This window comes from Gymnoscopelus braueri (genome assembly GCF_963280865.1).
Source record: "Gymnoscopelus braueri genome assembly, chromosome: 10".
Lineage (NCBI taxonomy): Eukaryota > Metazoa > Chordata > Actinopteri > Myctophiformes > Myctophidae > Gymnoscopelus > Gymnoscopelus braueri.
In genome coordinates this window covers 32716319-32728818 of record NC_137611.1, presented here as the reverse complement: position 1 = coordinate 32728818, position 12500 = coordinate 32716319, and the positions used below count along the sequence as shown (strand labels likewise).

The window sequence follows — 12500 nt, the reverse complement described above, 5'->3', positions numbered from 1 at the left end:
AATGCATCACCTGACATGTATCGAGAGTCGGGAAACATGAAGTCCCTCGTTCGTGTCCCGGCCCTGGCTACATGTTGAAGCATCCCTGAGTAATCCCCTGAGCGTCCATTACAACCAACCAGATCTGCTATTTTCACTGTTTTTATTGTTTTTATTTTTTGCAATCCTTTGATATTTTTTGCCTAACCAGGGTTAAAGTGGTTATAATTACCCTGTGTCACACAATCAGAATGCACTCTTAACCACATGGACCCTCGCTGTAGATTTGTAGATTTACTATTTTTGGGGAAGAGATTCGGTGTGGGAAAAAGGGAGGGGTTGGGGGACATCGGTCAACAAGGTTATAGGGTTTAAGTGGTTAGTAATACCAGCATCATTATTATTCAAACTGAAGAGGCATGTGGCCAATGACTATTTGACAATTTATATATAAGCTTTATTTTGTCTGCGATATAAAAGCAAGGGAAAATATTCCCCAGCAGAATAACATGCAAGACCTACTCCTTCTCACCATATTGCCACAGTTCTGCATAACCATGCATTTATTTTACTTTTCCAAAAGAAAAATGTAAAAAAGCACAAAAGTGCACAATTACTGTTAGCCTCTAGGTGTATCTGAGAGCACAGATAGAGCGACAGAGTAAGAGACAGAGAGAAAGAGATGGATAGCAGACTGGCACAACAGGGAGGGGTTTCAACAGCAACATTACAACAACCTTCTCTTTCTTGACCCCAGTGTAGTGTAGTGAAGTGAAGCGTACGTACCTATCTGCTGTCTTTGCTTTGCCATGGAGTCGAGGGGGCAGCCATTTTGGATTACTATGTCAGCTCCACAACATTCTGTGACAGTGAGCAGAACTCGTGCCATCAAATGTAGCATAAGTGTGACTAAGTAGACTGAAGCCTTGAGGGCAGAGAAGGTCGGGGATACCCAAGTGGTAGTAGGCCTTGATACAATGTTAGGACGCACAAATAATCACATTCAGCTGGTCCAGCACAACAGAGAAGCATACTGTAAGTGCAGATACGCTCCTCCGCACGTGATGAACAACCACGGCAATCCTCGAAGATAAGGAACCGCTCGTGACTCAACCCAGGCCGTGGGATTGTCACACCTAGTACATCCCCTGCAAGATGATACAGAGGGCAGGCTTGAGAGAGCACGTCTGGGAGATAGGGGCTGCCAGTAGCAGCAGCAGCAGGGCCTTGCGCCCAGCAGAGGAATTTATCTCTGACAGCTAAGATCATCAGTTAGATTCGCTCCGGCTACTCAAATAACGAAGCAGCTTCACCATCATTCAGAGGCAGGTACACAGCGAGTCATTGCTAAATACCAAGCCGACACCTTAGCATCCGGAGCTCCCATACAGTTAAAATCCTCAGTGTAAAAAGGGAATCTTTTTGGTAAATTTTTACACTGTCTGAGTTAGGCTGACACTGGGGATTTTGCTGTGCATAAATGAGTGGAAAAGACCAACACAGGGTGGACAACTGTGATGAAGTGTTTTCTATTACCGCCACAAGCCAAAGCCAAGGTGCGAGGGAATGATGAAGTGGCCCGCACAAGCGGCAGATGTAATGCACGCCAATGCCAGGTAACACTCGAGATCCCATGGAAGAGAGCGGAGGGGTTGGGGGGTGGTACTAATCCTCTGGGGGGGAGTGAGTGTGTGTCACACTTCACCACAATTTCAGAAGAGTGGAGGAGTGAAGTGACATGGGACCTCTTAGAGGATGGATAAGAACACAATTAGTCACCTCGGAACTCAGATCACACGTCCCCTTCACGACCATTCTACCACCCCCACCATGTTGCTGTGATCGCTTCCTGTTTCGCCATGTTAAAATGACCTCACTTCTCATCCTTCCAGAATGTATTCCATCACTATGTTACCAAATCCCCTTTTTTTTCTCAATGAAATGATTACCACTATTGTTGTTATGGCTATAAAGACATATAGCTGTAAATGATCTACTATACTGACAATGATAAGATAATCAAATGGTTGACTGGTAATTGTTCCCTTTAGAATTAAAAAGACATCTTGATGTAGCTTGAAGTGACCATTTTCTTGAGTGACCAACTTTAAAATGGCAGGAGTGTTACGCAGTTTAGTCTGAGCACGATACATGGTGATGAAAGGAACATCAAGTTGAGTGTGTGTGTCCGTGTGTCTGTGTGTGTCTGTCTGTGTGCGTGTGCGTGTGTGTGAGTGTGTGTGTGTGTGTGTGTGCATGTGTGTGTCTGTGTGTGTGTGTGTGTGTGTGTGTGTGTGTGTGTGTGTGTGTGTGTGTGTGTGTGGGGGGGGGGGGGGGGGGGGGGTGGGGGGGGTGTAGGTTAGGGGTTAAGTGTCTTGCACTTCAACATACATACAGTACAGCCAACTGGGGACCTCCTGTTTCCCGGACGGACTCTACCCATTTAGCTATGGTCGCCAACAAGCTCACGTGTTGCATCGTGACACGCTGTAAGCTTGTAGATCGGCTATTCTTGCTATTCAAATTGTACGTACGTGTGCGTTCCCCAAGATGTCAGATCACCCTGTGTCAGTGTGTATACTGTACGTCTGTCTCTGTGTCTATGCGTACATCTGTCTACGTGTCTGTGCGAGCATATGTGTGTGCCTACGTGCGTGGGCAGATGGGACCCATGTGCAACAAGACAAGAGAAGCATTATCTAACCGGATGTCAAATCAAGTGATGACAAGTTAAAGGGAGGAGAAGGCTCATCACATATTCACAGGTTCAAAGACTCAGGCCTCATCTCCTCATCAGAGCCACACCACACCACACCACACCACACCACACCACACCACACCACACCACACGCACCACACCACACCACACCACACCACACCACACCACACCACACACACACACACACACACACACACACACACACACACACACACACACACACACACACACACACACAAATTTATGACCAACTGACCATCACATTCATCACACAATACCACACTAATCATCTTCTGCCATTATGCCTGCTTTTCTACACATTTCTGTCCATACTGTGTGCCATTTAGACAAGGACAGAGAATGAGAACTGTACAATCACAATGATCTGCCTCAGACTAGAGCTGTCCTTCACAATACAAATATCAGCATTAATTCAACTCCAGGAGTGTAATCTACAATTGTACAAATGTAACCAAATTGACCCATAAGGGTCCATGGTTACATTTGTACACTCTCAGAGTTACTAAGAAATGCATACATGAGCACTGAGGATTTTATTGTGATGCTCGGACAAAAGATTAAACAACAGTGTGTTTAAAAAAATGTGTGGAGCATCTAGCCGCAGCAGTTGTTTTGTGAAACTAAAACAGAAAATTATCTCATTTTTCGACTATAAAGAGTAGGCTATGTTAGACAAGAAAATTAAGTCTAAAAAAGTAATACACCAGTGCTGCTAGGTGTGAAAAATGCAAATGAGACAGGTACAAAAAAAAGGTTATTAGCTACAGATATTAGACCCTGCAAATGCAATTTTATCATGCAATCTTTTCACACCCCTTTGCCCTGCAATAGGCTACTGTCACTGATAGAAAGGAAGAAAGGGAAATACCTTCTCTTCATATTGGGCGTTGTGCTGTGCAGGCTGGCAGGCTCTCTCTTTGTGGAAGACACATCAACGATGATTATAAACGACAGCCACAAAATCAATAGTGCCTTACCCTGATAGGGGCTCTCCCAGCGCCTGCCTCCCGTCGCCTGCTGGATGGAGAAATAGGGAATCCACCCGCTCAAGCAAACCAAAGCACATTCTCATCTAGTGACGTGTTGCACGAATTGGTTTATAGTCATTGGCTGATGTTTTCTCCTCTCTCTCTCTCTCGTCGTCGAGAGAGAGAGAGGAGAAAACAGCCAATGACTATAAACCAATTCGTGCAGTCCTCCTCCATGTATTTGCTCTTTGATGGGAGCACGTTCCAGTCCTGTACACACACATAGTAACACACGTTGTTCCTCGTGCTATATGAACGTGAGTAGTATCGTTGAGTCTGTCATGAAGGCTCATTTCCACCTCGGTGACATGAAATTAATTATAGGTGGGGCGTTTAATGTGATTTACTGGGGTCGATATGATTTGGACTTTTATCAATATGGAGGCGATAAAATGAAAATGGGACAAAGGCGAGGGAGTCAGTCTACTAAAACAACACGCCGACAGGGCAGTGACAAATCATGACGGGGCGGGGGTTTATGGGGGGTTTATGACCTTGTGTGCTGACGTTCCCCCCCCCACCGCCAACACACAGTGTGCGCGCGTGTGTGTGTGTGTGTGTGTGTGTGTGTGTGTGTGTGTGTGTGTGTGTCTCTCACACATTTTAACCATGTATCTATGTCCACATAAAGGAGAAACATACAAGGACACAAATATTATATGTGCAGTAAGTGTTGAAGATATATTGTGGAAAAGGAAATGTAATGTTTATATCACTCTAGGACACTTCATGGACAATAACACAGTGACCATTGTCATCACACAGTGTCATCCCTAATTAGTGGGATTGAGCCCATCTGTGCCAGAAGACCTACCTATCTGTGCTTATTAGGCAGACAGAAACACCTGCCTTCATGGAATCTGATTTGAATTGTTTGGAGGATGAAATGCCAACACATTGTTCCACCTCCCCTTTCCCCCTTTTTATTAGTATTGTTAAACGTATAGGCAAATAAATGATTTTAATTGCATATTAAGAAGTTGTCCGACTCAGATGATATTCACGCAACAGTAAGGTTACATTCACAAAATCATGGCATAGCCTACACACAGAGACACACACCACCCTTCTTCTTCTTCTAAATTGATGCGGGGATTCCTGGATCTATTTTTAGAAGCACTAGGCGGTGGAGAGCAGTGCGTGGGTGGAAGGAGGGGTGGGGGCGGGGTAAGGGGGGTTCCCACCGTGCATGCGGACCTGAACTGCAGCAGAAAACACATCCCCATCCCCACGGTGGTGGAGGCTGCGAATCGTGACCAGGCGAGTCCACGGACGGTATTTTAATTCTTTTTTTAAAAAACAATATAGCCCACGTTATGTTCTTTCTTCAATTATACAGCAGCCAATCTCTTGATTAGATATAGCCTATAGAAAATAAGACGACGGATGGGGTAGGGCTAAGTAGCCTGTTTGGGTTGTCAAAGACAGAAATGGCATCTACTTTAGGCCGATCTGCATTTTAACATTCCCCTATTAAAGGTGTGGTTTGGCCTAAGGAGGCTGTCGTCAAATGTTCTCTCTGTTTTAGCTGAACAAATATCAATTTTTATAGCCTTCTTTACACCTTGGGGCATCATTCTGTCTGGGGAAACACTATAGCTTTGCGGAGAGAGAGAGAGAGAGAGACTGAAGCAAAGCGAAATTAACTGGCGACTATAATGTATCTTTGACGCCGTATACGTGCCTTTGAGGTGTAAACAATGTAGCCCCGTAAAATTAGGCTACAGTGACTACAGCCAAAGCTGAAATGATGAACGGCGAATAACAGGCAGGCTGAGGGAACCAGTTGTTATTATTCATCACGGTGGCTATTTTTAGCTCAAGCTGCCGTGTTGGCGTCGAGGGTTTCCGAGCAGTGAGCACATTCACAGCAGGTTTCCCCGTCACCCGCAGGTCAGAACGGTGGGGAAGACCCCGTCACATCCTAATGATGATCCTATATATATATATATATAGCCTAGCCCAGTGTTTCTCAAACTTTTTCTAGTCAAGGACCCCCAAATGAATGTGAATCTGGCCGCGGACCCCCATCTGAAAAGAGTGTGTGCCAAGGACCCCCCAATGGCCCCATATAAGATTTGTGGTGTGAATATTTTCAAAAATATTCAGACATTTTCAAATAATGTCAAGATATTTTTTTAAATAGCTGATATATATATACTATATAGGGCCATGGCCCCATGGGGGTCCATGGACCCCACTTTGAGAACCCCTGCATTAGACCACGGACCACCATAACTCTGAGAGTGTACAAATGGAACCAAATGGACCTAGGGTCCATTTGGTTCCATTTGTACACTCTTAAGAGTTACAACCACATATAGTCCATGAGCCAGAGCCCCAAAATTGAGCAATGATTATCGAAAGAGTGGGCAAAACCAAACCTATATTAAATTGTTCATAGGGTCAATACGAGTAAATAAATATATGATAACCTCTCCACAGGAGTAGCTTTTTCATGGTTATCACACATTTTGTTATTTTCCCCATACGTATATGACAGGTGAAAAAATTACAACATTTAAAAAAGAGTTATCATAATGAAACTTCCTGAGTTGATTACTTACATGAAGACAATGATTTATCGTATTACAAGTTTTCTGAAATTGTATATTTAAATATGCAAATTAGGCTTTAGGAAAATATGCCCAAATTTGCATAACTTTCCAGAATCAACATTGGAACCTTGGACAAAGCCAGAGTCAACATACTTATTTCATTTTGTTAAGATGTTGGAGTCAAAGGTTTTTAACGAGGGAATATTCAATATCTGGCTCAATTTTGGGGCTCTGGCTCATGGACTAAATGCCTAATTTGCATATTTAAATATACAATTTCAGAAAACTTGAAATACGATAAATCATTGTCTTCATGTAAGTAATCAACTCATGTTTCATTATGATAACTCTTTTTAAAATTTTGTAATTTTGTACGTATGGGGAAAATAACAAAATGTGTGATAACCATGAAAAAGCTACTCCTGTGGAGAGGTTATCATATATTTATTTACTCGTATTGACCCTATGAACAATTTAATATAGGTATGGTTTTGCCCACTCTTTCGATAATGAAATCTTGTCTGGCTCATGGACTAATAAGGGTCCATTTGGTTCCTAACTATCCATCATTTATCTAGGGACCCCCTGGAACCCCCTCAAGGACCCCTGGGGGTCCCCGGACCCCACCTTGAGAACCAATGGCCTAGCCTACCATAAAACACTGGAAATGAGACCTCTACCAACTGTATTGCGTTATCCAATCAGGCACGTAATCAGAAGTGTGTAATTAGCAAGGGAAAGCTGACTAGAGACTAGAGAGGACATGGGCCATAATGACATTAATATGTGGAGGCAAGAGATATGGCAGCTTTGGTCGACCATAAAGAGTAACTACCCGGTCAAATGCATGAATAGCTTTGTCAGACCGTTATGGCGTGTTACTGTGCTGGTATTGTTTGGGTACATCATGCATGTGACATCATCATGAGATTGCAACAGCCACTGCAGACATTTTAAATTAAAGAATCACCTCGTTTTGACAGCTATAGGCCATTATGGCAGATCATGAATGGAGGACATAGGCTACTGTAGAAAATGGAGGAAGAAGCTGAATTTATTTTTCTAATACATTTTCTAAAACACAATTAGCCTACACAATTGTTCCCTGGAGTCTGGGGAGGGACACAATCTGAGAGCAATCGATCTTTCCGGTGTGGTACTACTGGAAGGAGTGTGATTAAATGTTGATAAATATGAATGGACAAGGGAAGATAAACCAGCTGCATCTGGCAGCAAATAAAATATTTATTTTATTTTGAGTCTGTGGCCCACAGTACAATAGCTATTGGGTAGAGTATATGTAACTAGTTTTAACCATATCATTTAGACCATTAGGTTAGAAAAATGTTTTAATCAATATATGTATTATTATTATTATTATTATTATTATTATTATTATTATTATTACACTTACACTTACACTTACACTTATTATTATTATTATTATTATTATTATTATCACATGTATGCGATAAAGAGACAGGGAGAAATAAGACAAAAACAATGAGTCCAGTGAGGGAAGGAATAAAACAGGGGCAAGTGTGATGTGCAGGGAGAGAAGGAGGAGACTGATCGTATCATAACGTGATGGGAGAGAAAGGGGCAGAGGATGGGGTAAATTCAGATGTTCTGGATTGATAATGCTGTCTTATAGCCTAATGAAAAAAAAACTAGATTCTATCTAGCATGCTAGAAGGTTTCATCCTCTCACTCTCTCTCTCTCTCTCTCTCTCTCTCTCTCTCTCTCTCTCTCTCTCTCTCTCTCCATGGGACTAAATAGAACAGGGTTCTCCTCCGGAAGAGCCCTAGCAGACTAATCAGTTGAGGATTAGCTACTGTGTGTGTGTGTGTGTGTGTGTGTGTGTGTGTGTGTGTGTGTGTGTGTGTGTGTGTGTGTGTGTGCGCGCGTGTCTCCCTACCCAAGTGTCCTCAAGGTGTGCAGAGTCTGCAGTCTGTCCCCCTGCATAACTGTCTGTCTGTCCACTCCAACTGTTTGTGTTCTTACGTGGATTTCCTACCGTGTGTGTGTGTGTGCGTGCACCTGTCTACATCCTTGTCTGCCCATCTGTATTGTCTTGTCTGTCGGTCTGCCTGTGTCTGGGCGGTCGTTTGTCCTGTCTGTGTGATTGTATAGCGGTGCATCTTTCTTCCATCCCAGCATTTCTCCCTGACAGCCTACATTCTCATATATCTCCCTGCTGCGTATAACTGTACCAGATGTCTTTCTGTTTTGACTCACACTGTGTTTCCCAGTGCTTCCTGTTAGCCTGCTCGCTTGCTTGCCTCCATGTGTGCCTCACTGCTCTTCTGTTTCTCGTTTCTCAGCCCACTCACCTGAGCCAGGGAATTGGACTCCAGCCTACCCAAAAGCAACAGAGCTATTGTAATATAAGGTAAGGTATATTACTCATATACTCATACTTGGAAGCCCAAGCCAAATTTCCTTTGTGGACAATAAAGTTTACCTCAACCTTGATATATCTTGTTTTAATCTGTCCCGTAAGCTGTTGTCTACATCTTGTATCGTTGTATTTATTTATTTGTGTGTAAGCACTTTGTAATGTTTTTGAAAAGTGCCATACAAATACATTTTAGAATAATAATACAAATTATTACAAATAATAATCATAATAATCTTTATTAATTTGAACTTTGTCTTGTTTGTTTGTTTATTATCACTTACAAGAACATTTAAAAATGATACACAAAGATTCGGTAAAAATGTGAAGGAGAATGCCTAAAAACCCTCCAGGGGCTTGAGAAGTGGCATTCTCCGGGAATATTTGTACATTCATAGAATAAAATTAACATCAATGTGGAATATACACATCCATTACAGTTTAAACACTAATAGACATGTCATACAGATGAAGAAACAGAACGGAAAAGACCAAAATGGACACCGTTACAAAAAAATAAAGAATCAGCAAAAACATATTACAACAATAAAAGTCAAGGGAACCAAAACATAAACCTCTAGGGAAAATGTTATTATATTATATTAGGCAGACCATATGGAAAGTATTTGGTTGTTAAGAGAAGCGATTTTAGAAACTTCTTAAATTGGTGAGAAGACAACTTCCATAGATGTAATGGCAGAGAATTCCATATTTTTGACCCTCTGAAGCCTATATTAAACTGGGTTTGAGAGGTACGGGCCTTTGGGGGTCTGAGGTTATTTGAGCTACGTGTTGGGTAATTATGAACCTGAAAATTATACTCAAATATATGATGAAAAAAGGAGGGAAGGGTTCTCCCCAATGAGCCATAAACAAATAAGCCAATTTGAAGATGATTCACTTGATAAATACTGAGGACACGTAATCGGATAAATAAAGGCTGAGATGAATGTCTTGGGTGTGCACAACTTATTGTTCTAACAGCTCGTTTCTGAAGACGGTATATGGGCTCCAGTTTGGTCTGATGAGTACTAGCCCAGACTATATTACAATAATTAATATACGGATAAATCATGGAATAATATAACATAGTGGCTACCTCAGAACTGATCAAATGACGGATTTTACGTAGGATACCAATACTCTTAGCTATTTTTGTGGATATAGCCATAATATGTGATTTCCAGGATAATGATTCATCAAGCATAATGCCAAGGAATCGTGTGGAACACACATTGGTTATAGGGATGTTATCGATATCTATTTTTGATGATTTGTTGCAAATATGTGGTTTAAGACCAAAACATATGAAATTAGTTTTTTTAATGTTGAGTGATAATTTATTGGAGCGAAACCAAATGGACAGCTTACCAAGTTCTTCATTTATAACCTTTATAATGGTGTCAGGATCTTTATGAGAGTAGAGGACACTTGTGTCATCTGCAAATAAAATCTTAGACAGTTTATCCGAGACATTTGAAAGGTCATTAATATATAACAAAAACAACAAAGGCCCAATAATTGATCCTTGGGGGACTCCGCATTGCATATGAAGAAGAGGTGAGTTTGTTCCATTGTAGGATACAAACTGCTGCCTGTCTTTAAGATAACTTTTGAACCAGAGAAGTGCATTGTTTTTTACTCCAATATGAGACAGTTTCTGAAGAAGAATATGGTGATTGACCGTATCAAAAGCCTTAGATAAATCCAAAAAGATACCTATAGTGTTTTCCTTTCTATCTCTAGCTTTATATATTTCATTTACTAGGTGTATAAGTGCCATATATGTTGAATGCTTCTTTCTGAACCCGTACTGGTGTGTATATATAATGTTGTACTTATTAAGATGTTCAATTAATCTCTCATAAACAAGTTTTTTTCGAGTATCTTTGATATAGGAGGCAAAATGGAAATAGGTCTATAATGATTGAAAATGGCCGGGTCGTCATCTTTATGAATAGGGATAATCTTGGCTATTTTTAGTTCAGAAGGTACTATTCCCTGCTCCAATGAAAGATTGAAAATGTGAGTTAGAGGTTGTACAATGTACTCATGAATGGTTTTCAGTAATTTACAGTCAATATTGTCATAACCTGGAGAAGAATCTTTCAGACCAATTAATGTCTTCCGAACCTCATCCTCTGATACCGTTGAGAAATTAATATTTTCAAGGATAGGAGCATTCATAAATTGAAGGGGATTGTGGTTGCTGGGAGGAATCTTGGAGGCCAGATTAGGACCAACTTCTGAAAAAAAGGTATTAAAATTATTGGCAATTACTTGAGGGTCAGAAATAAGCCCCCCATCAGCCTTAAATTCTTTTGGTAATTTCTTGCATTTTTTCTTTTTGTTGAGAATACTATTAATTGTTCTCCAAAGGAGTCATGTTATTTTTGTGTTTGGACAGTTCTTCGTTGTAATAATGTTTGCTCCTCTAATAATGTGGTTTAATTTATTTCTATAATTCTTTAATTGAGCATGATTATATGGTGTTGGACTAAGAAGATATTTTTTGTACAATCTATGTTTAGTATTTACTGATTTCATGATGGCTGAGGTTATCCATGGTTTGGTTGGGTTATGATGAGGTTTGGAAGACACCAATCTAAGGGGAAAACACAGATCATAGGCCTGAGAGATACATTTTAAAAACAATGGTGTTGCTCGCCAAGCCACCTTAAAATATTGGTGGAGCCTAAAATCTCATCTAGTTTTCCTCTTGAAAAGCAGTTATTTTGGTAAGTGACACCATTGTACGACAAAGTATAAATTAGGCTTTAGCGCTTATGTGTTATTCATGCATCTGTGAGGTTATAGTTTGTGCGTGCGTGCGTGCGTGTGTGCGACTATACACACATTTACAAGTTGTTCAGTGTCTCTGCGCTGGTCGCTGGTTTCGATTTTCGGGTTTGGATATTCCAGAACAGCAGTTAAGCCTTATATATATAGCCAGATTGACAGGATGACAGTGAAGCGTGCCAAACTGCGTTTTTTTCTGTGCACGACATCATCATTAGACAAACTACTAAATTAAACATTATTTGCAAAGAAAATCACAGTCAAACATTGAGTGAGGGGTTGCTGTAAGGGCATCAGCTGCAACCAGCAGCATGTTAAATGAACAAAACAAACAAGTCTACTGAAGGCATTCGAATGATGAATTATTCTCAACCCTTTTCATTTCAAGGACCCCCAGTTTGATATGCATTAGGCCATGGACCCCCATTTAATACCATTTCTCTTTTTTATTTCAGGGACTCCAATCTACACAGTAAAAACCCTCTGTGTTATTTAAGCTCTTCAGATTGTACAAATGGACCCATAACGGTAGGCATAACTGTCAATCATTGACATTGGTGGGGAGGCACTGGGGACCCCTTGCAACCATGTTATTTTCATTTCTTACATTGTAGGGCTATAACTGTTTTTAAATGGTCTTAAAAACTCTTGTGATAAGATTGTGTATTGTGATCCTGCATGGGGGAAAAAATCATAATATATTTTTGCCATATCATCCACCCCTGTGTGTGTGTGTGTGTGTACATGCTCGTGTGTGTGTGTGTGTGTGTGTGTGTGTGTGTGTGTGTGTGTGTGTGTGTGTGTGTGTGTGTGTGTGTGTGTGTGTGTGTGTGTGTGTGTGTGTGTGTGTGTGTGTGTGTGTGTGTGTGTGTGTGTGTGTGTGTGTGTGTGTGTGTGTGTGTGTGTGTGTGTGTGTAATTGGACACGTCACGAGGGGCCAGATGAAACAGAAACGCTCACTATCCATCAACCCACAACATCCTCCAAGTCTCAACCG

General features: G+C 41.2%; 1 protein-coding gene across 1 annotated transcript in view; it reads right to left on the bottom strand.

Annotated features, from left to right (window-relative positions):
* kcnn1a (potassium intermediate/small conductance calcium-activated channel, subfamily N, member 1a) overlaps positions 1-3701 on the bottom strand; it is a 71323-nt gene extending 67622 nt beyond the window's left edge. The window contains exon 1 of the mRNA XM_080439054.1: positions 3588-3701. The gene's annotated coding sequence lies outside the window, so the exon portion shown is untranslated. The remainder of the gene's footprint in view (positions 1-3587) is intronic.
* Between the last annotated feature and the right edge of the window lie 8799 nt (positions 3702-12500).